A 12,255-nucleotide genomic window follows, 5' to 3' on the forward strand; every position below is an offset into this window, starting at 1 on the left:
TTCTCAGGTATTGATTTATGTATGAATCCTTTTTGGCCTTTGGTTCTACTCGACAAGTTGGTCGCCCTACTCGTCGAGTAGTAGCAGGATGGTCCACACGTTTTAATGACCTACTCACCGAGTCCAAGAAGGTACTCGACAAGTAGGAGCTAGCAGATGAAACCCTACATTTTGTGGCATTGCACCCTTTTTAAAGGATCATTGGCTTCCCCCAGCCTCCCCTTTATAGCCTCTTGTCTTTCTTTAACCCAAATTCGAGTGTGTGTTCTTTTGGAGAGTTTAAGCCTTGAGGAAGGATTTTGGTGAAGGAGACACTTTGGGAAAACAAGCTAGTTTAAGCAAGAGTTTGTCGGATTCAAGATTTGCATCATTAAGCACTCTCTTGAAGGAACTAGACCGTTTTCCTTGGATCATTTTCACCTAAAACCTCTTTTACATGAGTTTTAAGAAAGGTATCTTGTGCTTAAGCCAAGATCTAAAGTTGTAACTTTAGATCTGGACTCCCCTTAGCCTCTAGATTCATAAAGTCATCAGCTTTGCATAGTATGATCCTTCCTTCAACTGTGTGATTTCATTTCAAGCTTAGTTTTGCCATTTTAGGGTCTTAAAAGCCTTGCATGCACGTAAAGTTTGCAACTTTACGTGATAAGCATGCCTAAGGAAGTTGGATATGCAATTTGGAGCATTGGCATGGCTTAAAAAGTGTTTGTATGGTTAAGGGACTGAAGGGACTCGACGAGTTGCATGGTCGACTCGGCGAGTCATATGAAGATGGGCATGAACCCGACGAGTTGGATTAACAACTCGGCGAGTCGGTTATGGTTTCCCAATTTATGGATGCGTGTGAACTTGTCGAGTTGCAAGAAGGAAAACTCGACGGGTGGCCTTAGAGCTCGATCGCGAGCCTTAGGAAGTCGACGAGTCACTCTGGTGACTCAGCGAGTGGACGAGTATCTCAAGGAACTCGGCGAGTAGCTGAGGATAATCAACGAGTTAGGGTCAACATTGACGGTTGGCCTTGACTGTTGACTTTGAATTTCACCAGAGGTTGACTTGTTAACTTATGGGGTACCTTGGAAGGTTGGGGACTTACGAGTATGGTTCTATTATGATAATAGGTGGTGGAGTTTGTGGCAGCGGTCCGAGAGTTGGAGTTCATCTACCGAGCCAACTTTTGCGAGGTGAGTTATCCTCACTATACTAAGGGGTCTAAGGCACCAAGGCCGGCCCATTGGATATGTTATCCTAGCAGTGTTTGATGTTGAGTATGAGTTACTGTTACATGCTAGTGGTTATGCCAGTTAGGAAGACATGTAGGACTACGTGTGATGTTATACGATTATTGCATGCTTAGTAGTTATGTTATATGTTATATGTTATGTGGGATGGGTTGAGGTTGTACTGCTCCGTGCGGTAGCCAAGAAACCCTAGGAGCAATCCAGTTATGGGCTAAGGGAGACTCGTACTCTGGGCTCGGTGGCAATCCAGATGTGAGTTATGGGCCGGTAGGCAATACCACTCCTCGTTTTGATGATTATGTTTCTAGGATACTCTGATATAATACATTTGAAAACATGTTTTGTAATAACTATTGAATTTTGAATTCATTTAAAAGTTTAAAATTGGCTAGATTTTTTTATTGGTGTTACACTTTACCCTTAAAAGGGCATTTCCAGTATGTGGATGAAGTAAGGAGTTTGGATTTGAAGAGTAGGGGCTTAATCCTTTAAGATGGCCCGAACAGACTAAGGATGGGTAGAGAGAGATGACGATTCAGACTCTCGAGGACATGATACGCGCATGTGTATTAGATTTCGGTGGTAGTTGGGATACGTATCTTCCGTTAGCGAAATTTTCGTATAACAACAGCTACCACCCTAGCTTACATCACTCATGTAGGACCCTAATCTGTTGGGGCGAGTTCGGTCAAAGATTCATGGGGAGTACTGAGGTAGTGCTCAAGAACACTGAGAGGATCCAGCAGGCTCCTGACTGCTCAGAGTCGGCAGAAGATCTATGCCGACAAGCGACGTTCAACCTTGGAGTTCCAGGTGGGAGACATGGTCCCCCTGAAGGTGTCACCTTGGAAAGGTGTCATCTGGTTCAGGAAGCGAGGCAAGCTAAGCCCCATAGTTTACAGAGAGGGCGATGTTCTACCCAGAGTTTGCCTCCGAGAAGGCTAAAATGACTCGTTATCTGATCATGCTCAAGACTGACATCTGTCAATTTGTGTCTACCCAGTGATGTGATACTCTGTTTTAGTTGCAGGAGGCCGCCAAGCGGCATGAGTTGGAGATCGAGCTGCAGTTGAGGGAGCAGCGTCTCGCCCCGACATAGTCTCAGCTAGCGCTAAGGCGGTCTAAGACCGCTGATTCTAGGACTGGGGGTCAGCAGAGCCGCACATGTGGGAACTGTGGTAGGAGTCATTCTGGAGTATGTCGAGCGGGTAGTGGATACCATAGGTGTGGCAAGGAGGGGCATTATGTGAAGGATTGTCGCCAGGACGCACCGGTTTCGGGTATGAGGTTATGCTACCACTATGATCAGGTTGGCTATGTGAAGGTCAACTGCCCATTGCTAGCCACCAAACCGGCGCAGGTTCCAGCACCAGCTACAAAGAGGATTTCTTATGGGTGGCCTGTTAAGGCCGAGCCTCCGAAGGCTCAGGGGCGTGTTTTCCAGCTTACGGCAGAGGAGGCCAGAGCAGCACCGGTTGTGGTTGCTGGTATGTTTGTTTCCTTCACCCCATTTATTATATTTGTGGTATGCTTATAAGTGGTACCTGTGCTTAGGTACGTTCTTAGTAAACTCCTTGCCTACTTTGGTTTTATTTTACTCGGGAACGAGTCCGTCTTTCGTTTCTCAGACATTTAGTAGGGGGTTTGGTGTGCCAGTTGGCGAGCTAGAGTGTCCGTCGCGAGTGTCTATCCCCAACAAACATGGAGTTTATGCTTCTTCGGTCTACCGGGGATGCCAGTTGGAGATCTTCAGAGTGGTATTTCCGATAGATTTGATCCCGATTCCCATGGGGGAAGTATGCGTGATTCTGGGTATGGATTAGCTTAATCATTTCGTTGCCATGATAGATTGCAAGGGACAGCGAGTGGTAGTTCGAACCCCAAGTGGGGGAGAACAGATTGTATATGGCGAGGGCACCAGAGCGAGGTCAGGGTTCTGTGGTTAGGGAGTTTGTTGAGGTGTGGATACGCAGGTTAGAGGCCAGACTTTAGTTTCAGAGGTTCCAATGGTTAGGGACTTTGTTGACGTGTTTCCGGAGGAGTTGCCAGGGATACCTCCGGAGAGGCAGGTCGAGTTCCGGATCGACCTGGTGCCAGGTGCGGCTCCTATTGCCAAGGCATCGTACCGTTTGGCACCACCCGAGATGTAGGAGCTGTCTTCAGAGCTGCAGGAGCTGTTGGGCAAGCAGTTCAGTCGAAATAGCAGTTCTCCATGGGGAGCACCGATCCTCTTCTTTAGGAAGAAGGATGGATTGCACCGGATGTGCATTGACTATAGGGAGTTCAACAAGTTGACGGGGAAGAACTGTTATCCACTCCCAAGGATAGACAGTCTCTTTGACCAGTTGTAGGGTGCATCTTGGTTCTCCAAGATTTAGTTGAGATCGGGATATCATCAGGTCCGTGTTAGAGAGGGGGACATGGAGAAGACCGTGTTTCGGACTCGTTATGCTCACTACGAGTTCGTGGTGATGCCGTTTGGGCTCACCAACACGCCGACAGTATTCATGGACTTGGTGCATCGGGTCTACAGACCGATGCTTGATCGCTCGGTCATCATGTTCATAGATAATATATTGGTGTATTCTAAGACCCGAGTGCAGCACGAGGACCACCTCAAGGAGCTGTTGGAAGTTTTGAGACGAGAACAGTTGTATGCCAAGTTCTCAAAGTGTGAGTTTTCGTTACGAGAGGTCCAGTTCCTCGGACATCTCATTAACCAGGAGGGGATTTTGGTCAATCCGGCCAAAATCGAGGCAGTTATGCAGTGGGAGGTGTCGAGGTCTCCTTCGGATATCAGGAGTTTTCTTGGGCTAGCAGGGTATTACCGGAGATTTATTCGTGACTTCTCCAAGATTGCAGTACCCCTCACTCATCTAACGAGGAAAGGGGTGGATTTCTGGTGGGGCCCAGAGAAGCAGTGGGCGTTTGAGACCCTCCGATGGTGTTTGTGTGAGGCTCCAATTTTGACACTCCCCGAGGGAGTAGAGGATTTTGTGGTATTCTGTGATGCATCCATCATAGGTTTGGGGGCGGTCCTCATGCAGAGAGGACGAGTGATAGCTTATGCATCACGACAGCTGAATCCGCATGAGACGAGATACCCTACACATGATCTGGAGTTGGGGGCGGTGGTATTCGCTCTCAAGATTTGGAGGCATTACCTATATGGGGTCCGTTGTACCATATACACAGATCACAAGAATTTGAGACACATCATGGATCATCTGAATCTGAATATGAGGCAACGCAGGTGGTTAGATGTAGTCAAGGACTACGATTATGAGATTATTTACCACCCTAGTAAAGCGAATGTGGTTGTGGACACTTTGAGCCGCAAGTCAGCTGGGTCTTCCACACCAGCAAGGTGTATGAGGATAGCGGTGGATTCCCCGCTAGTGAGTTTGATCAGAGATGCCTAGATCGAGGGCATACGACCAGAGAACTGGAAGTTGGAAAGGATCAAGGGTGAAAGTGCTTGGTTTGTTCAGGATAGTCGGGGGTTATTGACCCGATGTGGTCGAGTTTGGGTTCCGATGTCTGGTGGAGTTAGACAGATAGTGATGGAGGAGGCTTATAAGTCTCAAATTTTCATACACCTAGGGGCCACCAAGATGTACCAAGACTTGAGTTTGAGTTATTGGTGGCCATCTATGAAGCGAGAAATCGCTTGGTATGTCGAGAGGTTCTTGACCTATAGGATGGTCAAGGCTGAGCATCAGAGGCCGCATGGTAAGCTGCAGCCTCTAGAGATTCCCATGTGGAAATGGGAGTAAATCACGATGGACTTCATTACGAAGCTGCCAAGGACGGCGAAAGGGTTCGATGCTATATGGGTCATCGTGGATCGATTGACCAAGAGTGCTCATTTCTTAGCGATACAGGAGAGTTCTTCGGCCGAGAGGTTGGCCAACATATATGTCCGCGAGATCATTGCTCGCCATGGAATTCCGGTCTCCATTGTCTCAAACCGAGATGTTAGGTTTACCTCCCGTTTCTGGTAGAAGTTCCACAAGGAACTAGGCACACGCTTGGCGTTTCATCCGCAGACAGACGCTCAGAGCGAGTGGACCATTCAGACCCTCGAGGATATGTTGAGGGCATGTGTCATTGATTTCGGTGGGAGTTGGGATTCCCACCTACCTCGTGTAGAGTTTTCATACAACAACAACTACCATTCCATCATTGGTGCCCCACCTTTTGAGTTATTGTATGGGCGAACATGTCGCACCACGGTTTGTTGGGGTGAGGTTGGACACCGAGTGATGGGACGGACGGAGGTAGTTTTGCAAACTACCGAGAAGATTCAATAGATTAGGCAGCGATTGCAGATCGCTCAGAGTCAGCAGAAGAGCTATGTCGACAGACGCCAATCTGAGTTAGAGTTCCAGGTGGGTGATATGGTGCTACTAAAGGTCTCACCCTGGAAGGGTGTGATCCGCTTCAGAAAGAGGGGAAAATTGGGTCCCTGTTACATTGGGTCGTTCAGGATCATTTCCAGGATTGGCAAGGTGGGTTACAGGCTAGAGCTACCAGAGGAGCTTAGCAGGATTCACAGCACATTCCATATTTCGTAGTTGCGAAAGTGCATTATGAACCAAGAGGCAATAGTATCGTTGGATGATTTTCAGGTCGATGAGCTCCTGAATTACGTGCAGAGGCCCTTGGCCATTTTGGAAAGGAAGAAGAAAATTTTGCGGAACAAGGAGATACCTTTGGTGAAGGTGCAGTGGGAACATCGAAGGGGATCCGAGTGGACATGGGAACCGGAGGCGGAGACGCGAGGGCATTTATGTATGAATCCTTTTTGGTCCTTGGGTCTACTCGACGAGTTGGTCACCCTACTCGTCGAGTAGTATCGAGATGGTCACGCGTTTTAGTGACCTACTCGCCAAGTCCAAGAAGGGACTCGACGAGTAGGAGATGGCAGACGAAACCCTAAATTTCGGAGCATTGCACCCTATTTAAAGGATCATTGGCCTCCCCTAACCTTCCCTTTATAGCCTCTTGTCTCTCTTTAACCCTAATTCGAGTGTGTGTGTTCTTTTGGAGAGTTTAAGCTTGGAGGAAGGATTTTGGTGAGGGAAACACTTTGGGAAAACAAGCTAGTTGAAGCAAGAGTTCATGGGATTCAATATCTACATTAGTAAGCACCCTCTTGAAGGTGATAGAGCATTTTCCTTGGCTCATTTTCACCTAAACCCTCTTTTGCATGATTTTTAAGAAAGGTTTCTTGTGCTTATGCCAAGATCTGAAGTTGTAACTTCAGATCTGGACTCTCCTTGGCCTCTAGATTCATAAAGTCATCAGCTTTGCATAGTATGAGCCTCCCCTCAAGTGTGTAACTTCATTGCAAGCTTAGTTTTGCCATTTTAGGGTCTTAAAAGCCTTGCATGCATGTAAAGTTTGCAACTTTACGTGATAAGCATGCTTAAGGAAGTTAGAGCCTTGGCATGGCTTAAAACGTTTATGTATGGTTAAAGGACTGAAGTGGCTCGACGGATCGCATGGTCGACCCAGCGATTCATATGAAGATGGGCATGAACTCGACGAGTTGGATGAACAACTTGGCGAGTCCGATGAAGGTTTCCGTAGACTCGACGAGTTGGATGAACAACTCGGCGAGTCGGTTAAGGTTTCCTAATTTATGGATGTGTGTGAACTTGTCGAGTTGCAAGAAGGAAAACTCGACGGGTGGCCTTAGAGCTCGATCGCGAGCCTTAGGAACTCGACGAGTCACTCTGGTGACTCGACGAGTGGAGGAGTATCTCAAGGAACTCGGCGAGTAGCTGAGGATAATCGACGAGTTAGGGTTAACATTGATGGTTGACCTTGACTGTTGACTTTGACTTTGACCAGGGGTTGACTAGTTAACTTATGGGGTACCTTGGAAGTTTGGGGACTTACGAGTATGGTTCTATTATGATAATAGGTGGTGGAGTTTGTAGCAGCGGTCCGAGAGTTGGAGTTTATCTACCGAGCCGACTTTTGCGAGGTGAGTTATCCTCAATCTACTATGGGGTCTAAGGCACCAAGGCCGGCCCATTGGATATGTTATCCTAGCAGTGTTCGATGTTGAGTATGAGTTACTGTTACATGCTAGTGGTTATGCCAGTTAGGTAGACCTGTAGGACTACGTGTAATGTTATACGATTATTACATGCTCAGTAGTTATGTTATATGTTATATGTTATCTGGGATGGGTTGAGGTTGTACTTCTCCGTACGGTAGCCAACAAACCCTAGGAGCAATCCAGTTATGGGCTAAGGGAGACTCGTACTATGGGCTCGGTGGCAATCCAGATGTGAGTTGTGGGCCGGTAGGCAATCCAGACTGAAATTGTAGGCCCAGGGGTAATCCAGTCTGTAAAGTTGTGGACCCGTTACACGAAGTTCAGTTGTTATGTTATGATATTGCTGACATGGTCATGTGGATTGTATGTGTATCGGTATTTTCGGGGAACTCACTAATCTTTCGGGCTTACAGTTTCAGTTTATCGTTTCAGGTACATCAGGGGATCGTGGCAAGGAGAAGGCGTGATCGTACCACTCCTCGTTTTGATGATTCTGTTTCTAGGATACTCTGATATAATACATTTGAAAACATGCTTTGTAATAACTATTGAATTTTGAATTCATTTAAAAGTTTAAAATTGGCTTGATTTTTTATGGGTGTTACACTTTACCCTTAAAAGGGCATTTCCAGTATGCGGATGAAGTATGGAGTTTGGATTTGAAGAGTAGGTAATTAATCCTTTAAGATGGCCCGAACAGACTGAGGATGGATAGAGCGAGATGACGATTCAGACTCTCGAGGAGATGATATGTGCATGTGTATTGGATTTCGGTGGTAGTTGGGATACGTATCTTCCGTTAGCGAATTTTCGTATAACAACAGCTACCACCCTAGCATACATCGACCATGTAGGACCCCAATCTGTTGGGGCGAGGTCGGTCAAAGAGTCATGGGGAGTACTGAGGTAGTGCTCACGAACACTAAGAGGATCCAGCAGGCTCCAGACTGCTCAGAGTCGGCAGAAGAGCTATGCCGATAAGCGGCATTCAACCTTGGAGTTCCAGGTGGGAGACATGGTCCCCCTGAAGGTGTCATCTGGTTCAGGAAGCGGGGCAAGCTGGGCGCCAGATACATCAGTCCGTTTAGGGTGTTGGCTCGGGTAGGTCGGGTTTCTTACCGTTTGGATCTTCCAGCAGAGTTTAGCCAGATCCACAACAGTTTCCATGTTTCTTAGTTACGGAAGTGCTTACTGGATGACTCAATTGTTGTGCCCTTAGAGGATATTGAGATTGATGACAGCCTGAATTACAGCTAGAGACCGGTAGCTATTCTCGATAAGAAGACAAAGGAGCTAAGAAACAAGAGGGTTGAGCTAGTAAATGTGCAGTGGCAGCACCGCAAGGGTTCGGAGTGGACTTGGGAGCCCGATGAGGAAATAAGGGAGCACAACCTGGATTTGTTTTACGACACAAAAGACTTCGAGGATGAAGTCTAAGACAAGTGGGGGAGAACTGTAACGCTTGATTCCTGGTATGCATTTAGTTATAATTTATTCAATTTTGAAGGGCTACTTGACGAGTTAGGAGACCCAGACTCGTCAAGTAGAAACGAGATTGGACGTGGGATCTTAAGTCACCTACTCGACGAGTTAGGAGCCTCGACTCGGTGAGTAGGTTTGCCAGAATGAAACCTTAATTTCGGGTTTTTGCACCCTATTTAAGCATCTTAATCCCCATTTGTTGTCCTCATTTCTAGCCTCCAAGTCCAAAAACCCTAATCCACAACACCCTAGTGCTTTGTATGAGCTTGTGAGTTGTTTTGAGTGAAGATTGTGTGTTTTGAAGCTTGTTGAAGAAAGAGGAGCTTGGAGATTCAGAAGGAAGCTAGTAGATCCAAAAACAACATATCATCCTCTTCATTTTCTGGTAATCAAGTCTCATCCTTGCTTAGTAGCTTGATAGATCTCCTTCTTTTCACTTTATGGGGTTTTTGGTCCAAGAATCTTAGACGTTAGAAAATCGACGTCCCAAGTGATTTACCTTTCAGATCTGGGGTCCAGAAGGGGTTTCATGGCATAAAAGGGCAAAATTTATGACCATGGAAGCCCCATGAAAGCTTGAAGGTGTTATTTTAGCCTTTAAAGTCCCAAAAGGCCATGCATGGAAGGAAAGTTAGAAGCTTTACGTGTTCAAATGATGTCTAAGGCCTAGATCTACGTTAGTATACTTTAGTTTGGAGTATTATGGCTTTTAGACCAAGATCTATGTCCTAGAGAACTAGTGTTTTAGCTAAACCCATTAAGAAGGACTATTAGTGGGTAAAGTTGGACATTTTACACTTAAAAGGGCATTTCCAGTATGTGGATGAAATATGGAGTTTGGATCTGAAGAGTAAGGGCTTAATCCTTTAAGATGGCCCGAACAGACTGAGGAAGTCGGCAAGGCCAGAGTAGGACTCGACGAGTTTAGTCGTGTTGTCCCGATTTTGTAGAAGCTAGGACTCGACGAGTCTGCGAAGGGATTCGATAAGTTGATTCTCCAAATTGTGACTATGAGTAGCCAGGGAACTCGACGAGTCAGGGGGATGACTCGCCGAGTTGGATCGCGATTTTAGGGTTTTTGATTTATAGAACTCGACGAGTTAATGAGTCAACTCGGCGAGTTGAGTCAACCCAGGAAGTTGAATTTGACCAAAATGTTGACTTTGACCAGGGGTAAAATGGTCATTCTACCCTAAGAAGGATTACCAATTTTTGATTAAGTGTTATTGTGATAATGATAGCTGGGGAGTCATTGGAGCAGCCGTCAGAGATTCCTCACGTGAGATTTCACAGTTAGTTTATGAGGTGAGTTTTCCTCCAGTAGGAACGAGTCGAAGGCACCAACGTCGGCCTGTTTATGTATGATAGTATGTTCTGGATTAAGGTTCAATGTCGGGTAGGGCCCAATGTAGGTTTATATGTTTTTCCAGATTTCGATCCGATTCCGGGACGGTACCCGAAGAATGTTAGTATGCTTGATGTCTTTGTAATTCTTGCATGTGTGTCTATTTCTATGTTTCCAGAGCACTGTTAGATGTCGGGGCGGTTCCCGAGGAATGTGTTGGATTAGTGTCTAAGTCCATAACTATTTTGGTATGTACTTGATCCGATGGTGCATGGTCCTTTTGGGTTGCCTTCACCAAAGCAACTTGATAGGATGAATTATGGAGAGAGAGGATTAATTATGATTTATTAATAGATTATGAGAATAATATATTAAAGGAGAAATCATAATGTTTAATTAATATTAGTCAAGAATTAATAAGAATTAAGTTTGTGGCTAAAAGACATTAATTAAACTTAAGGGACTAGAACTGTCAATTGTGTGATAGTTGAATATTGAGCTAATGGACTCCATATTAGAGGGGTGGATGAATTCTATGGGGAAACCCATTAGAAATCGTTTTATGCCTCTGAGGAGGGAGTCCATGGGTTGCTTAGGGCTTAAGCATCCAAATTAGGGTTTCCTTGTTAGATAACCCTAATAGTCTCACTATTTAAAGGGCCCTTGAGACTCAAAAACGTGGTGAACTTGTTCTTTAGGGTTTCCACACGTTTTGGGCAACTTCCCCTCTCCTTATTCTTCATCCTCTTGCTCTTGGTGTTTGTGAACCATTAGAGGAGTGACACTTGTGACTCTAAGCTTTCTAAATTCATTACAAGGAGGATTTGAGATTGTTATTGCTATATAACAATCAAGGTAAGATCTAAACCCCATTCTTATGTTAATATGATTAATTGTATGCTAGAACTAGGGTTTAAAGTCTTGGATGAATTGCATGTACAATAGAGAAACCTAGATCCAAGCGTTAGGGTTTGTATGAGCACATAGGATGTTCTTATGGCTAAAACCCATCAGAATGTTCGTCTGTTTCCGGATTTCGGTCTGATGTCGGGCGAGGCCCGAGGAATGTGTATATGTCTATAGTTAAGTGGTTATGCTTATGATATGTGTATTATAGTTATGTATGCCGAGCTTTGCTCGATGTCGGGCGGGGCCCGATGCCTGATGTAGTTTGATGCGAGGCGGGGCTCGCTGTCGGGCAGTGCCCGATGTAGCAGGGCAGGGCCCAATGTATGTTATATTTGATTATGTGATTATGTATATGGTATGTGGTAGTTTGGGGAGACTTACTAAGCTTCGTGCTTACAATTTTCACTTTTGGTTTCAGGTACTTTCGCTAGTAAGGGGAAGAGCTTAGGATGACTACATGACACACACCACACCTTTTAGCCTGGGAGGATTCGCTCTGATATTTTGGTTTTGTGATTTGGATACAATGTTTTGACATGATATTCAGAGATATTACTATCGTTTTGTTATAAATAAAAATGAAACTTTTGGACCGTGTTTTGCGATGTTTCATCGGGCCTAGTTAAACACATAAACTACCAATTAACAACCAAACATGCATCTCATTAATGAAAAAAGGTAGAAGTAAATCTAAGATATATTTGAAATTGATTAATTGGTAGTTCCTTAGCTAGCGAAGTGGAAATGAAGTTCTTTGATTGTTGCAAATGGTGAATTTGGGTCATAATTAAAGCTCATTTGATAGTCGATCTTTGGGCAGATAATCGAACATTAGAGCCTTAATAAGGCGAGCGTTGGTTGATATGAATCTTCTAGTGATTGCTATTTAGATTGCTGCTTAAATAAATAAACCCACAGAGAAGAAAATAGAAGGATATGAAGGGTTTTTGGAGGATTGTGATTATGATACGTTTAGGATTGTGATTCCGATGAGGTGGTTGGTTGGTAGGATTGTATTCTCCGACGATGATAGAGGGCATGCGGTGGTGATAAAGGATGACAACAATGGAGGTCTTCGACACTGTCATGTCTGATATAATAGAAGATAGTAGGAAAGGGATGAGGGAAAGGGCCACTTGACATAAGGGAAAGAAATGGTGGGTCTCTTGTTGTTTTTTACTTCCTTTTAACCATTTGTCTTCTTTTTT

This window comes from Lactuca sativa, chromosome 7 (genome assembly GCF_002870075.4).
Source record: "Lactuca sativa cultivar Salinas chromosome 7, Lsat_Salinas_v11, whole genome shotgun sequence".
In the NCBI taxonomy this organism is placed as follows: Eukaryota; Viridiplantae; Streptophyta; class Magnoliopsida; order Asterales; family Asteraceae; genus Lactuca; species Lactuca sativa.